The sequence below is a fragment of the Mastigoproctus giganteus genome, chromosome 5 (assembly GCF_048544385.1).
Source record: "Mastigoproctus giganteus isolate SK-2022 chromosome 5, ASM4854438v1, whole genome shotgun sequence".
In the NCBI taxonomy this organism is placed as follows: Eukaryota; Metazoa; Arthropoda; class Arachnida; order Uropygi; family Thelyphonidae; genus Mastigoproctus; species Mastigoproctus giganteus.
In genome coordinates, this window is record NC_143579.1 from 89251413 (window position 1) to 89269320 (window position 17908).

The 17908-nt window shown below is 35.5% G+C and overlaps 1 protein-coding gene across 4 annotated transcripts in view; it reads right to left on the minus strand.

The window, feature by feature from the left end:
* The window catches only part of LOC150085548 (uncharacterized), a 265285-nt gene that overhangs the window by 59754 nt on the left and 187623 nt on the right, over window positions 1–17908 (minus strand). Inside the window, exon 1 of one of the 4 annotated variants that reach the window (XM_090374110.1) lies at window positions 5060–5099. The exons of the other annotated variants lie outside the window; for them this stretch is intronic. The gene's annotated coding sequence lies outside the window, so the exon portion shown is untranslated. Of the gene's footprint in view, window positions 1–5059; window positions 5100–17908 lie in introns of those variants that run through there. 4 annotated transcript variants of the gene reach the window in all.

Below are 17908 nucleotides of genomic sequence, written 5' to 3' on the forward strand. Positions count from 1 at the left end.
GACTTTGTGACTTTAATGAAACTGTCAAAATTCATTTTCTTCCACCCAACACAACATCTTTACTGCAACCAATGGATCAAGGTGTCATTGCAACATTTAAAGCATATTATTTGAGACAAACTTTTTCTCAAGCAATAAAGGCTACAACCAGAGAAGCTGCACCATCTTTGGTTGAATTCTAGAAAAATACAAAATCAGAAATTCTATCGAAAACATAAACAAAGCATGGCTCGAAGTTAGCGAGAGTAACATGAGAGCAGTGTGGAAGCAAGTTTTTCTCATTGCGTGATTCCTGCGGCTTTATGAGTCAGAAATTCAGGATGTTTCCGAAAATGTGGTCAAAATTGGAAACAATCCTGGATTCGAGTCTTTAGAAATGGTTAATGTTCGAGAATGCATTGACACATATTCTCAAGTTCTCAATAATGATACTCTCCTTAACTTAGACCAAGAATGGGCATATGAGGAAGCAGAAGAAAGGCCAGAGTATAACCAAGGAGCTAGTAAAGTGCGAGAAAAAGAATTTCCCTTATAAGAACTTGAAAAATGTTTAGGGCAGTGGAATCTGCTTCAGACTTAATTATGAATCATGATCCAGATGTAGAGCGTAATATTAATGCCCAACGAGCGTTCAAAAATGCCATTCAATGTTAACAAGAACTTCACAAAGAAAAGAAGGAAAACAAAATTGTGCAACTTAGATCAGAAAGATTTTTTTCTAATCAGTAAAATTTTCTAGCTTTCATTTTTTCAAAATAAAATTGTCGTAGTTTTCCTTTTTTCCAATTATCAATTAATTTCATTCTTAGTCTACCTCATTATTATTTTTCTAACTAATCATGCATAATTATTCCAACTATAAAAAAATCCTTACAATACCCACGTACAATTATTTTTCCCACTGAAACTATTCCCCGTTTAGTGCTGATTCAGTCAGTGTGGTAGCTTTTCCATTGCATTAATCTCACTATGCAAGGTATTGCTGTATATGGTGGTGGTCACAGGCTTGAACCCCGGTCTAATCAAGAAGTGTGCTATACACTGCTCCTGCCCACCCGGCTACAGAGGCACCCCTAGTTCTTCTGAACTTCTCAAATCTGACACTAAATAAAAAGTTTACACAGAAGAGTAAAAGGCTCCTAAAATGGATAACATACACACATCAGATATCGTCACATGTGTAAACCACTCAAATGGTCACATATGCAAATCTATTAAGGAGTATGATTGCAACAAATCTGTTAAGAGGTGTAATCTTCTCCCCTGACTTCTGTGATATCTTCACACGTTGCAGCAGCAGCATCATCATCATCATCATCAGCCATTATCAATCCACTACAGGATGAGGGCCTCTCCAGCAACTTTCCAGTTCCTTCTGTTTTGTGCAATGGCTATCCATTTACTACCCACAAACTCATGAATTTCATCTGTCCATCACCGTCGTTGTCCTCCAGGTTTTCTTCTAGCTCCTCTTGGGTACCATTCTGTTATTTTCTTAGTCCATCTGTCATCATGTCTTCGAGTAATGTGTCCTGCCCAAGACAATTTTAGTTCTTTTAGTTTTGATAAAAATGTCCTTTACTTGAGTTTGCTGCCTAATCCATGTGTTTCTCTTCTTATCTAACAGTCTAAGTCCCAATATAATTTGTTCCATTCTTCGCTGTGTCGTTCTCAGCTTCTCTATATTTCCTTTCTTTTGGTGAGTGCCCAAGTTTCACTTCCATAAGTCATGGTGGGGAGTATACATTGGTTCATTATTTTACGTTACAGATAAACTGGGATATTGCACCTCAGTATGTGACTATATTTCCTGAATGCTATCCACTATCCATCAAAAATTTATTCTTCTCTTGACCTCCAGCCATTTATCATTATTACAGCTAATGACTTATTCCAGATAAGTATATGACTACACCTTTTCAATTACTGCTCCTTCAATCATTATATCCCTTTCTATGGCATACTTGTTCATCACTACTTTTGTTTTAGCCATATTCATCTTTAGTCCAAAATCCTTACTAACTCTTCATAACTGATTAAGATTTTCCTCTAATTCTTTGGGATCGTGGCTTATGACCACAATGTCATCTGCAAATCATAAATGGTTTAGGTACTCTTCATTCACATTGACTCCTTTCTACGACCAGTCTAATCTTCTGAAAGCTTCCTCAAGGGCAGCAGTAAACAACTTTGGAGATATTGTCTCCTTGTCCAACTCCTTTCTCAATTTTAAATTTGCTACTGTCTTTGTCTAGTCTAATAAAGGAGGTAGCATTCTCATATATTTTCTTAAAATCATAATACATGGGGTATCTATGTCTTGTCTTGTCTTTCCAGTGCCCGAAACATTGCCTTATGCTGTATGGAGTCAAATGCCTTTTCATAATCCACAAATGCCAGGCGTAATGGTGTTTTATATTCATTTGCTTTCTCCGTTAGCTGTGATATTATGTGAAGGTGATCCATAGTTGAGAATCATGTCCTAAAGCCAGCTTGCTCTTTCGGTTGATTCTCATCACGTATTCTTTCTAATCTGTTAGTAATGACCCTTGTGAACAACTTGTAGATGTGGGATAGCAAGCTAATTGGTCTATAATTTCCAATTTCTGATTTATCTCCTTTCTTATGCAGCAAAACTATGGTTGCATTATTCCACTCCTCAGGCATCACACCTTTTCTAATGTATTTTGTGAAGAGTCTTGCCAATTTTTGTGCCATCTCTTCCTCCCAATTATAACAACTCTACAGTAACTTCATCTTCTCCTGGGGCTTTCTGATTCTTCATTTTCTTCAACACATGTTCTACCTCATCAGGAAGGATATTGGGTATGTCGTATGTGTTACTAATTTGCGATCCATCTTCCCCACTGCCGGCATCATTCCCTCGCTCCTTGTATAATTCTCTATAGTAGTCTTCTGATATTTACAAGTACACCATTGCTGTTCTTCAGTTTCAGTATCATTCGTCTTTCTATATTACTGCTCATGGCTGCTGATTTAAGTCCTTTGTTTTCCCTTAATGCTTGTCCTACTTTTCTTGTGTTAAATCTTCTTATGTCCTCTCCGAGTCTCTTTCTAATGGCTTTGCATAACTCAGTATATTCAATTTTCTCCTTGTCATTGTTTATCTGGTCGTCTATGGTTCATCACGACAAGTGTTTCTTGACTAATTTTTTCTTCTTTGGATTTATTTTTACCTATAGGTTTCTTGGGCTTTATCACTTTCAGAAATTTGTAATATTCCTCGTTGATATCTTGGTTCTGAGCCATCTGCAGAAGCTCAAACTTGTTCTTAAGTTCCAGTACATACTGCTTTTCCTTCTCTTCTGTTATCTCAAAGACCTTCGTATTATTTACTCGAGTCAGTTTTTTCCTTTCTTTTCTTACGTCTATATCAAGTGTGCATCTTACCATTCTGTGATCACTTCCAACATTTTCCTTGTTCAGGACAGTAACATCATTCATGATATATCTTCTGTTAGTGAAGATGAAGTCAATTTCATTAGTTGTTAATCCATTTGGGCTCTTCCAGTCCACTTTCTGTTCACCCTTTTCTTGAAAAGGGTGTTCATTACTGACAATCCTCGAGATTCTGCAAATTCCACAAGTCTTTCACTAATTCCAAAATTTCCGATAATTCCCCTTTCTGCACTGTTTTGTCTCTTTCCAACCTTAGCATTAAAGTCTCCCATAATGATAGTGTGGTGGGTTTTCTGCTCATCTAGAAGACTCAATTTCTGTGTACAACCTCTTTATCATAATGACTCGACGTTGGTGCATAAATCATTATAAACTTTAGCTTGTAGCTCTTAGAAATCCTGAGTAGTAGGCTTGACACCCTTGGTGATGTACTTTTGAATTCCAAAATGTTGTTTTTTATATCTTTATGGACCAGAAAGCCAACTCCACCTTCGCCCCTTTCACTGATTCCATTGGTGTACAGCAGATTTCCACTTGATTAACTTATAAGTAATTCTTCAAATAGGCCTCTGGGGTTGGGTATATTCATACTATGATTTTTTTTTTAGTGTTTCTCACCAACCATTGAAGTAAAAAACGAAAGATGAAAAACCAAATTCTTAAAATTTTAATATTTACAATAAATAGGGGCACACGCATTCATCACGCATTTTAATATTTACAATAAATAGGAGCATATGCATTCATCCCCTCTTTGAGGCGGTAATCCTTGGAGAGGATGAACGTTTTTGCCTGAAACGCTCCCGAGCCACTTCCGGTTCCGACGGGAACAGTATACGTTTACGTGAGACGCACCGTGAACCTGCTGGTATTTAATGATGCACCGCAGAATAGAAGTGCACTGTTGAGAAAGAAGGCAGAAGCCTTTGAAAGCTTCGGTTAGTATTTTAGCGCTTTTAACCTGGTATATTTTATTGTATTTTAAATTCGGTATTTGTATTATCACCTTGTATATTTACTGTATATCACAGTTGTCTTATTTTAAAATTGCTATCATCAGTAATATGGTATTTTGTTTTGTTTGTAAATAAATTTATTGTAAATATTAAAATTTTAAGAATTTGGTTTTTCGTCTTTCACTTCAATGGTTGGTGAGAAACACTAAAAAATCATTATAAGTAATTCATTTCTTATTCTTGTTTCAGCCAAACTGATGATATTCAAATTCACATTTTCTAATTCCTTTTCCAGCTCTAATATCCTGTCTTCACCGATGAGCGATCTTACATTGTAACAGGCCAAGTTCAGTTTCTGTGCATGGCAGCCTGGTCGTACCCAGAGATTTTTAGCACCCTCTGCTTCCACTCTGATCCTCTCGCTGCCGTAAGAGGGGGAGTGAAAGCCACTGGGGACTGAGGGCCATTTGTTTCGTTGTGCTATCATGTGCTGGAGGGCAGCACCCATCATGAACTAAAAGCAACCCGCACACTGCTTCTGAGAATACACAGAGTAAAACTCTGCAACTGATTCATACCAGCACAAGTCCTCCCAGTACACCAACTGATGGAAGTTTACAGGGTCAACATGAATAAATATTCATTGAATACTAGGTATGGGCACAGAATAACAAAACACTTACCCTTCATACTGCTCACCAGTCATAAATCCCACCAGAACTCATCTATCAACATCATGATAAAGCTCCCTATGTGTCTTGAGGTGTGATCCCCATGAACTATCCATGCATATGCTAATTATTGGAAAGATATTATCAGAATTAAAAGTCTGCGTGTTAATTTTATATGTTCTCCAAGTATAAGATCCCTAGCTTTACATGCTGTGGGGCATCCCAATTGCTTTATTGTATTCTCTAAAAAATACAATAAAGCAATAAAGATTCTTTACTACAACAACACATTTTGATATCACTCACAATCATCTCATAATCTGGGTGTTTACTGTTTCCCAAAAATTTGCATACTACATTTTTTAAAGCTAGTCCAAACACCTCTTTCAGTTTGGTTCATGGATTCTTCAAACACAGACTAACAGCAGCAATTTAAGCACATGAGGCCCAACAAAAATTCCTCCTTTGATTTTTCTGTATGAATGCAATGGGAATTTAGTGCAAACATACTTCTTTATTCAGAACTTAGACAAACTGTTTTATTAAACCTAGCTTTAATATGCAGAGGAGGTAACAATACTTTTTTTTTTTTTTTGATCTACTAGTCACTTGTTTTTAATGTTCTTTGAAACGTGTCAGCAATTGTCTTTGTGTCCACACTTACCCTTCCCAATGTTCTCTTGGGTAGATTTAAATCTCTCAAGAGATCATTAAATTCACTTAGTGTAAAATCTATGATCCAGAGTTGTGAATTTCTTTGTCACAATAGTTTTTATTATCCTGAAGATGAAAAATGTTGAATTCAGGATCTGATGGCATATGTTCAAAAACAGCTGGTGGAGGTGGTACTAATAGTTCTGATCCTAGGGTCCTGGCCTTAGAGCTAAAGTAATGTTGTTGGGGTACACAACACTCTGCTTGTTCTTTGTCTTATTACCTGCTACATTTATGGAACAAAAGTAGCAGTCATTAATATGCTCACAAAAGTTCCCTCCACACCATGGAAATGGCAAGTGTTATGGCTTTCTTTTTACCACAATTCCACAATCACAAGTCTTCCACGTGTATATATGGCATACTTTATGGGTGGTTCAACTTTTATCTTGGTCATCTAATTTAATTCCAAAATGTGCAGCATATACATTTTTCACAAATGTTACTATGTCCTGCCTTTGTTTTGGCACAACATGGTTACCACAAATGTAACAAAATATATTTGGATTGTTAACACAGCTACAAGTTGCTATTGTCAAAGAATATGAAATCCATATTCTTTGACAATGGCAACTTGTAGCTTTATTCATTATTTCATAGAATATAAAATTGATGTTAGAAGCAGACTGAACTGCAAGAATGCATCAGAAAACAACTGAATGTGGAAGAACACTTTGCAGATTTATAAAGCTACCCAAATTGCAGGTCTTGACATGTCTAAACAGATCTGATTATTTTCTGAGACACTCATTTTATGTGTGTCTCAGAAAATAATTCTTACTGTTTGTAAAAAAGCTGTACGTGATAGGAAAAATGGTTTGGACTTTTAGAATTAGCACTATAAATACATCCAGAAACAAAATTAATTTTAGAAATACCAAAATCTATGTAAACAAGAATACTGAAAAAAAAAATGAGATAATATGTCTGTGAGGGTTTTTTTTTTTTTTTTTGCAGATGCAGTAAAAGCTTGCTTCCTTGAATCATTTGCCACTAACTTAAAAATAAATATACACCATTCTGTATTTCAAGTGACAGAATTAATAATAATAATTAAATAAATGAAATTAGGAATTTAATTAAACAAATGAAATTATAATCATAACAGTAATGAATAATTAATAAATTATATGGAGTGAGGAGTAGCCGAGTGGGCAGGAGCAGGAGTGCAGCAGCACAAGCTCTTTGAGTAGACCGGGGTTCAAGCCCCTGACTGCTGAATACGGTCGATCTGCCAACCCGCACTGGACCAGCGTGGCAGATTATGGTCCATTTCCCTCAGTATGAATTGTTGAGGAGGCTTCCATCCTGCAGTGGGTTGATAATGGCTGCACTTTACTTTTATGGAGTGAGGAGAGCAATCCTATCCTGTCTTTTTTTTTTTTTTTTTTTTTTGTGGAAAGAAGGATTTAAACTGCTCAATTCAATTGCTAAATTTAGCTAAATACAGCAATGTTTTTGTATTTTCTATCTTGTGAACTCCTCTGAGTCTATACAGGCCATGCCAGAATATAAACAAATTTTATTTAAATTTAATTGTCTTATGTTAACAGCAGATATCCCATCACAATGAGTTTCCCAAGTACTGTACTACTTTCAAACAAATACCATCTTGAAAAGGTTAATCTGCTATTCATTTAAAAGAGGAGGAAACAGCTAAGTGGGCTGATTAACCGTCTGGATATGTAGTAGAAATAATAATGGCAAAGGATGCAAAAAAAAATAAAAAAGGCAGCTTATACAGCATCAACCAAAAAAAAAAAAAAAAAAACAGTTCACCCATCCATGCCCTCCAAGAATTTGTCTAGTTCTCCCCTAGAGTTTATTCAACACAACCACTTCCACAACAACAGATGGAAATCTGTTCCAACAATCAACCACCAGCTGACTGAAAGCAAACTTTCAAACATCTATCCTGCAACCATCCTTCCTTAACTTAAATTTGTGCCCCCTTATGTGCGTAAACTTAGCAAGTGGAAAAATACCGTTAACATTCAGCTTACTCAATCCAGTTAAGGCTTTAAATGCCTCAAACAGATCTCCTTGCAGGTTCCTGGTCTCAAGACTCTGAAATTTGCAGAACTGAAACCTTTCTAGGTAAGAGCACCCTTTTGTTCCTTTCACCAATCTGGTTGCCCTTCTCTGCACCTGTACCAGCAGGTCTACATCCTAAAATGAGGCCTCCAGACCTGTATATAGTACTCAAGATGTGGCCTAACCATGGCCTTATACAAAGGGTTAACACCTCCTTATCCCTCCTAGCAAAGTTTCTGTATATCATTGACAAAACCCCATGAGCTGTCCTGGCAGCACATCTGCAATGCTTAGAGAATTTCATGTCTCACTGCACAATTACCCCCAGGTCTTTTTCATTCTCCACTACCCTGAATGTAGTACCACATAATTGATAACTTACTCTAGGGTTACTGCTACCCATGTGCAATACCTTGCATTTGTCAATTAACTGCGATCTCTCAGCCCGTCGACCCAATTTTCCCAGATCTTGTTGCAGTAGCTCACCCTGATGACTGTCATTAACCAACCTGCCAACCTTTGTATCATTAGACATTAAGTCTGATATACCTTCATCAATATTACTGATAAATATTGAAAAACAACAATGGACCCAGCACTGAACTCTGCTTTTCATAGAGACTAATAACATTAGTCTCTGTGAAGAGCAGTGTCCATTGATAACCACTCTGTCTTCTTCCACTTAACCATTCCTTTATCCATAGCAGTAACTTGCCCTTAATGCCACATTGCTCTAGTTTGTACAGCAGTCTTTTATGTATGAACAGTATCAAAAGCCCTCCTGAAATTTAAGCATAGTAAGTGCTAGTTATAGTGATCATGTTGTTATTATTGTTATTATTAATAGCCATATGGTGCACCAGGAAAAAAAAAAAAGTTCCCGAGTTACCCTGAGAGAGAGAGAGAGAGAGAGAGAGAGAGAGAGAGAGAGAGAGAGAGAGAGAGAGAGAGAGAGAGAGTGTGTGTGTGTGTGTCAAAAGTAGAAGGGAATCACCAAGAAAGAGAAGAATGGTGATATCCAGCTCAGGACCCTGGGTGTGCCAAGCCCATACTCACCAGATGTGAGCCCCTTTGCAAATTAAATTTTGATTCTAATAAACCGCAATTCTAACAAGTGAAAATTGACGAATATTATCCAAGGCTATAAAAATAAAGATATAAAGCACAAATTTACACTTTATATAGCCAAAAGTTCATTACCAATTAAATGATACTTGCAAATTGGAAGAATATTATCCCCAGTTAGCAAAATAAAAATAAATTTATACTTACGTACATAGCTTAATTAATATACATATTAATAACACATAACACTTTGTAATATGATTATAATTTAAAATAGTCACTTATTTTAGATTGCTTTAAATTATCACTAAAAAGTCTATTTATAGATTTTTCAGTATTGTATAACAGTCTATATTCACTTCACCAGTTTCTTTCAATACTCTCCTCAGGAATACTATAGCTTTCACAACTTTACCATTTTGTAACTGAAATTCATCTGGGTTCATCTTCATTTTTCTTCTCCTTGGCAATTTCTTCATCTGTTAAAGCCTGTAGTAACTTGTAGATCACATCTGTGTCCACCCAATCATTAAACTCCTGTTCATCCATGACTTCAGATTTTCAACGTGATCAGTATCGTGACTTAGTTGTCGTATGTTTCTATAATTCTTAACTTATCTTTTACATTCAAATTCACTCCCTTTCTGTTCACTGACATTTTTTTTGGGGGTAGTAAAATTTAAAACAGTAAAAAAGATAAGCATCAATCAGTGGCACATTATACCTTCATGGGGCCCAAGGCAAAATGGAATTTGGGGCCCATCTAAAGACAAAACTAATAAAGAACATTTTCAATTTCATTTTATTGTGACAATAAAACAAACAAATTATATGGCATAAGAACTAAATATAATTTCATCAAAATCAGTAAAACCATTTTTGAAAAATAAAGTAATTTTCAAATTAATTTAAGTTCATTGCCCTTGGCAGGTAGAAGATTCAATTTCCAATAAAAATCACTTAAAATATTAGTAAAAAAACAGCAATGAGTTTTGAAACTGAATTTGCCCCAGAAACAAGTGCAGTATGTTTTGGGAGAAAGGCTAGGCAATTTAATTATGAAAAAGTTGATGAACCAATCAGACATCCACAAAGAGATTTCAAGGTAAATTTTTATTTTTCAATTTTGGACATAATCATAAAATCACTGACTGAAAGAGCTGAGATACTTCAGCAGCATAATGAAGCATTTGATTTTTTGCATAATTTTTCCAATCTGAAGTACGTACATCAGTAATGATGAAAGAAGAAGCAAGTGTGAAATTCTACAGTCAAAACTTTCTGATAATGATAAAAGTGGAAGTGACATTGATGCCATATATCTGATGAATTGAAAGTGAAATGTTTCAAGATATGGTACAATCTAATATGGCTCCATTGGAAGTTTTAAATTATTTGTTAGAAAATGACTCGTGCATAGCATGTTTTCAAATATCTTTGTTTCATTAAAAATTCTGTTTACATTATCAGTTTCAGTAGCAGGAGGCAAAATTAAATTCCTAAATTAAAAATTATAAAAAAATATTTTAGATCAACAATAGCTCAAGAAAGACTTGAGCTATCTGGCAACCATTTCAACTGAACATGAGATGCAGAGAAATTAGACATTCACCAGCTAATTAAAAAAAAATTCTGAACAAAAAACCAGAAGTGCTGAATATACAAAGACTCAAATTCTCTATTGCTAAAATAGCAATAGAGAATTTTTGTGATGTATTGCAAAATGCAATACATCACAAAAATTTGCTCATTTTTTTTTGGTCTACATGTATTGACGATCTGATAAATTTATTTGTGAAGTTGTTTTTACAGTACTGTTTTCACTGAAAATGAAATAGTTTGTTTTTCAAAATTCAAAACTTGTACATGTGTTTTCCTATAAGAAGTCGATAAATCTATGAGTTTTTGCTATTTGTGTGATAATAAATAAATGTGTATAACCTTATTCTTTATGTTATTGCTTTCATCAACTAAGTATATTGTACATATAGAAGTTCCAAACTTGGGAGTAGCTATGGTGATATTTTAGATCGTAATTTAATCTGATAATTTTTTTTCTATTTCCTAACGAGAGAAAACTTAAAAACTTATTTCTCATTTTCTATTTTTGGTGGACAATCTTAATGGAGTTTGGTAAGGGTCTTTTTTGTTATACAATGAATCATAGAATTTACATCTTTGGGGGTCACTCTTCATTGTTAGAAATTAGTTGAGCAGAAACAAGAGGTGAGAATCTGTTCTATTATAATGGAGACGGATACCGAGATATGTGTACTTATCTCAGTAACTCTTATGTACTTATGGAGGAAGAGAGAAGGTGCTGGGGGAAGGGAACAAAAGGCACATTCTGGCTCACATCTGGTGGGTACAAACTTGGAACACTGAGTCCCAGATGGGATGTTATTATCATTCTTCGCATTCTAGATGATTCTTCTACTTCTGACTCTTGTTCTTACTTTTTTCTTAATTGCCATTCTCCTTGAATCATAGAATGGTAGTTTGTACTCCTTTAATTGAAACACCTAGTTTTTTTGCCAACACGTCTCACGGAAAAACTTTTTTTATACAGAATTATGATAGCACTTCTTTTTTCAACACTCAGTTCCTTATTTCTTCCATGTTTATCACAAAACACACAAAAACTTACACCAAATACTCTTTCTGAATGACTGATGTTCAATTTTAAAAGTTACAGCTCTTATTCCTGAATTTATATTATTGCAAAACACTTTAGATATTAATATTATTTGTTGCTTGATTTTTATACATAATATAAAATATTTTAATAAATATTGGTAAACAAGTTGGTCCTATTTTAATAAAAACTTTGAAAATTAAGAAAAATAAAATGTGATCCCAATCTTTTAAGTGGGAATGTATATATGCCAACAGAACACAAGGAAGAGATTTATCAGCATCTAAAAAATGTAATTGAGAGAGAGAGATCAGGTAGACATATTTTTGATGATTATGGGTGATAAAAATAGAGTGGTTGGAAAAGGGAAGAAGGGAAAATATATGGAACAATATCAATTGGTTAGGTAGAATCAGAGAATAGAAAGGTTGGTGGGTTTTGTGACCAGAATGATCTAATGATAATGAACACTTGGTTTAAACAACATAAAAGATGGAGTATACATGGAAAATGCTTGGGGTTGTAAACTGGAATACATCTTAGTTAGGAAGAAGTATGGAAATAATATGAATAACTGTCATGAATACCCAGGACAAGGCATATATTCTGATCATAATTTGTGTTAATGAATGGATGTGGAATTAAAACAGCAAGAAAGGATATTATGGGGACAAAATTGGAAAAGGACATCAATGGAAAGGATGGTCTGATGGATAATCAAAGTAGAAATGGTAAATGGATAAGTTTGAGATTCAATATAACCAAAAGAGCAGAAGAATAAATAGGATATGGGTAGGGATTATGGCCTAGTAAACCACAGGTGACAGAGGATGTGATAAGAGAAATGGAGGAGGGAAAGAAAGAAAGAAATGAAAAAATAATAATACTAAAGATGGTGGGAGAAGGTATTGTGAGATTAAAAATTAATCTCACTATACCTCTATAATGAATGATTAGCTTAGACAATAGATAAAGCAAGGAAGAAATGGTGGATAGGTTTTGTAGGTAATTAAAGATATTAAAAAGGTTAGGAAAATATGATTTGAGAGAGAGTCTTCAGACACTGTTCCATTCTCTTACTTCATGAGAGAGAGAGAGAGAGAGAGAGAGAGAGAGAGAGAGAGAGAGAGAGAGAGAGAGAGAGAGAGAGAAAGGAATGTGAGTATGGAGAAAATGGGAAGTCAGGATGTTATTGAGAAACAGAACTAAGAAATCAGAGATAAGGAACGGATGAATGGAATATATGAGAGAGTTATAAAGATCAAATCAGCGGCAAGAAGAGGTTAAGTTCGATAATATAGAAATGGTGGATCGTGAAAGCTTGGGGTCAGTCTCATAATGAAGCAAGAAGTAATTACAGCACTAAAAAAAAAAAAAAAAAAAAAAAAAAAAAAGAGGGGGAAATAACGCAGCAGGTATTGATTGAATTCCAGTAGTTTATAAGGTTGCTAGGGGTAATGGACTTAAGAGAATTAATATGGTTAATGTATGAGCAAGGGGAATGGTCAGAAAATTTTAAGACTATAGTAATCATAACAATGGAAAAGAAAAGCCATACAGTGAAATTCAAATATTTTAGTACTATGGGTTTCGTACATCATGCAATATTAGCATTACCAATATTAAGGCATATGATGCAAGAAAGCAAGCTTATACAGCATTAGCCAAAAAAAAAAAAAAATAAAAAAATAACAATAAAAAACACTTCCCATTTCACCCATCCATTCTCTCCAAATGTTTTTCTATATAAAAAGCCTTATACACTTCAATCAGATCACCTGCAAGGTGAGCTGATTGAAGTGTATAAGGCCTTGGATGATTTGAGTCTTCAGACACTGTAATTCACAAAACTTAAGCCTTTCTTCGTAAGAGCAACCTTTTGTTCCGTTCACTAATCTTGTTGCCCTTCTCTCTCTCTACTCGTTCCAGCGGCTCTACATCCTTCCTAAAATGAGGCCTCCAGTCCTGTATACAGTACTCAAGATGTGGCCAGAGCACTGCTAGAAAAATTCCTGTATATCACTGACAAGACACCATGAGCTACTCTTGCAGACCATCTGCACTGCTCAGAAAACTTCATATCTGACTGCACAATTTACCCCCAGGTCCATTTCATTCTCTACCACTATGAGTGTACTACCACACAGTTGATACACTACCCTGGGGGTTACTGCAACCCATATGCAGTACTTTACATTTGTCAATGTTAAACTTCAGTTGCCACCTCTCAGCCCATCTGCTCAACTTTTCTAAGTCCTGTTGCAGTAGTGTACTGTCATTAGTGTCATTAACAGCCCTACCAAACTTCGTATAATCTGCACTCTTAGCCAATAAGCCTGATGTACCTTCATCAGTATCATTAATAAATACAGAAAACAACAATGGACCCAACACAGAATCCTGGGGAACTCCACTAATAACATTAGTTCACAAAGAGCAGTGTCCATTGATTACCATTCTCTGTCTTCTCCCATGCAACCATCCCTTTATCCAAAGCAGCAGCAATTTGCCCTTAATGCCATACTGCTCCAATTTGTACAGTGGTCTTCCATGTGCAACAGTATCAAAAGCTTTCCTAAGATCCAAGTATATGATATCAAAATAATTTTTTGCATCCAGTTCCATCGTGACCACATCACAGTATCCAATCAAATTGGTCAGACACGACTTCTCCTAAACAAAAACATGCTGTGTCCGAACTCTTGTGTAGATGATCCTGCAGTGCTTCTTAACCAGTGACTCCATTCATTTTCCCTAGAACAGAAGTTAAACTAACAGGACTAATTACTTGTGTCACCCTTTGATCCTCTTTTGTGAACTGGGATCATTTGCACATCTCCAGTCCATGGATATCTCCCCTGATTCCAAGGAAGCGCTCATAATTATGGCTAAGGTTTTGCTTACTTCCTTTGCTGCCTCCTTTAATATAACTGCATAGATCACATCCACCCCAGGTGCTTTTCTTAAGTTTATCTTCAACAATTTCTGCTCCACTTTACTCTCAGTAATTTTAAAATCATTTCGTTCACTGGCAGAGTTTAATACGCCTCTGGCACTGCCCTCTCTGAATAACTCCTCATGTGTAAATGTAGATGCAAAATACTCATTCAGTTTGTTAACTACCTCAGCATGATCATCAACAGTTGAACCATCAATATCCAGTGGACCAATCTGACTCAATTTCCTTCTAGAGTTTACATAAGTAAAGAACTTTGTTGTTTTTCTTTGCATCCTTTGCCAAATATTTCTCGTAATCTGCCTAACCTCCTTTGTGACTTGATTACAGACCAGCTTATATCTACCATAGGATTCCATGTCACCTGCTAATTTATATAATAATTTTTCTGTTTATACTCCGGCACAACAACCAAGTCAGCAGAGTTTACAATAAATCGTCAATAAAAATATTTATCGTATTTAGTAGTCACGGGCTATATGTATCCCATGCATTTTTCTTCTATGGCACATCTCATTAGTTCATCTGACATCCATTTAGGCCTAAACCTTGAACATTTCTTAGTTGGTACGAAAAGCCTGGTACCGTATTTCTTCAATTCTAAGACGCCATCCATTGTAAGATGACCTTAATTTCAAAAAAAAAAAAGCTTTGATTCTAAGAAAAAATAAATAAAAAAAATAAAACTAACAAATATTTTTATTATAATAGAATTCAATTTACTAACAACAACAGTACCGGTATTTATCAGTAGGTATGTTATTCATCACTTCCTTCTGAATCTTCTGAGCCATCGATATCTGCATCTGAATCAATATTAGAATATACTTCACATTCAAGGTCAGATTCTTCTGAGCCATCGTTACCTTCATTATCCCATAATATATCATCTTCTGAGACATCGAGAGCATTGATGATGCAACATTTTTTAAATGAGTACTTGACTATTCTTTCTGCTATCAGCTTCCAAGCTGTTGATACCCATTCTGAAAATTTTGATGTTGGTGCTTTCTTAATTTTTCCGGAAGGTGTCAGCAGAAGGTTGTTGGTCAACAGCCAGGATTCATATTACTTTCTCAAGTAATCCTTAAATGGTTTGTTGACTGAAATGTCGAGTGGCTGCAGTTGGTTTCAGACAAATGTCCACGAAATGCATCAAGTACTAGTATGCTAGGTGGGTTACGAAGACTTCCAGGACGTCTATTCCACACAACATTTAGCCAGTCTTCCATAAGCTCTGCTGACATCGAACCATTTTTTTGTGCATGCACAATAACATCTTTGGGAAAAATTTCATTCTTCAGTATGGTTTTTCAATTTAAAATTAAATATAGTGGCAACTTTTGACCATCGGCGGTGATGCATAGCATCACAGTGATATGCCGCTTTTCGTAGCCTGTGCTTATAATCTTGATTTCTTTAGGACCTTTAGTGTTGATGGTGTAATTTCGAGGCATATCAAAGAAGACTGGGATTTCATCAGTATTTACAATTTGACTAAACTCATAGTTTCTTTTTTTCCTTAATTTCATCACCTGTCACTGTAAGTTAATCAGCTTCTGTTGAAAGTCTGCAGGAATTTTTTTGCAGATAGATGTTCGGTGCCTTAATGATAATCCACTACGACGCACGAGTCTGTCGCATCAGCCGCGACTGCCTTTAAAAATTTTCTCTATTCCGAGGGACTTGGCTTTTTCTCCGGCTGTCAATTGCATGGCTGGTTGAGTGATGGGTAATTCTTTTGCATGTGTTTTCGCTGAGTGAGCTCCACTATAATGAAATAACGGTGCTTCACATTTCAAAAGCACGTGAAATCACCCACGCCACTTTATTCTCCAATGGAATTGAAGAATGCGATAATGGTCAAACTTGGAGGCAGAGTTTCCACATAAAGACAAAACGTGTGGTGCTCTGCAAAGCACGGGAAAATTCAAAAAAAAAAAAAAAAAAAACTGCGATTAAAAGACACCATCAATTCTAAGACGCACCCCGTTTTTAGAGATGTTAATAGGGGGAAAAAAGCGTCTTAGAATCGAAGAAATACAGTAGTTTCCAAGATTAATTCTTTGAATGATTCCCATTTAGAATTTGCTGTTAGTAACCTCATCAATTGGTCCCATATATAAAATTTAAAAACTGTCTCAGATTACTATAGTCACCTTCACGAAAGCAAAAACCTTTCCCTTTACCCCTGATGGTAATTACCTCTTTGAGTAAATCCCACATCAGCATACTGTGATCACCGCCACCTAGTGGTTCCTTTATATGCAGATCCTTAATGCATGAAGAATCACTACTGATAATCATATCAAGAGTATTACTCCCTCTCGTTGCCTCCCTAACATGCCGCTGTAGAAAATCATTCAACAGATCCACTAAATTCTTGGTAGTGTGCAAGTGACCAACCCACAAGTTACAGTCAATATCTGGGAAATTAAAATCCCCCATTATAAGACAATCTGATTTTTCTGTACAGTTATTCATTATACTCATCAGAGTCATTAGGCCTATAACACATTCCTATTGTCAATTTTGCTTTCCCAGGCCTTATGCCACATCATCATCATCATTCTTCTCTTTCTTGGTGAGTCCCTTCTACTTCTGACTCTTGTGTTCTCTCTCTCTCTCTCTCTCTCTCTCTCTCTCTCTCTCTCAGGGTAATTCAAAAAAAAATTTTTTTGGCTGGTGCAACATAAGCCTCAGGCTTTCTTGCACCATATAGCTAATAATAATAAATGTATCTGTTTGTTTTATAGATTTGCATAAGGAATCTGATCAGTAGATTGTTAAACTGAATAAAATGGATGGGAAGGACAGCTCTAGCATTTCCTTCACATATAACATACGCAAAGTGAATGTCTGCATATTCTGCTAATGTTAATGCTTGTTTATTTGCCATATACATAATGAATCACTGTACCACAGCAACAATCCATTGGTTGCATTTTCTTCACTCATTTTATAAAAAATACAGCACAACAATTTACATAACACTTTGTGCAACAATCTGATTTGCATACCCCACTTTGTGATGTTTTCAAAATGCTAGAAGCAGAAATTATATCATTAACCTGGTTAACACTAACACAAAATCCTTTGCTCCTACTTCAAACTGAGAGACTTTTATTCTTGTATTTTAATTAACCATTCCCTCAATAAATATTGATGTTGATTTCAAGGACACCCCATATATGTAGAAGAAATGGAAACAAAAAGTGGCATATAATTGTATAGGATGAAGATGAGGGGGGGAAAAGGTTATTGTGAGTTTGATTTGCAGATGATATGTCATTTGTAGCAGATGGTGAGGAAGGATTCAAGAAATTGGTTAACACACGCAGTGTCATGACACAAATATGCAACATCAGGTTTTTAAAACATTTGGAGGGGAAACTTTTTTTTTCCAATTTAACAGAAGTAAAACTGGATATTTTGTCAAGCAACCCGTGACAATATT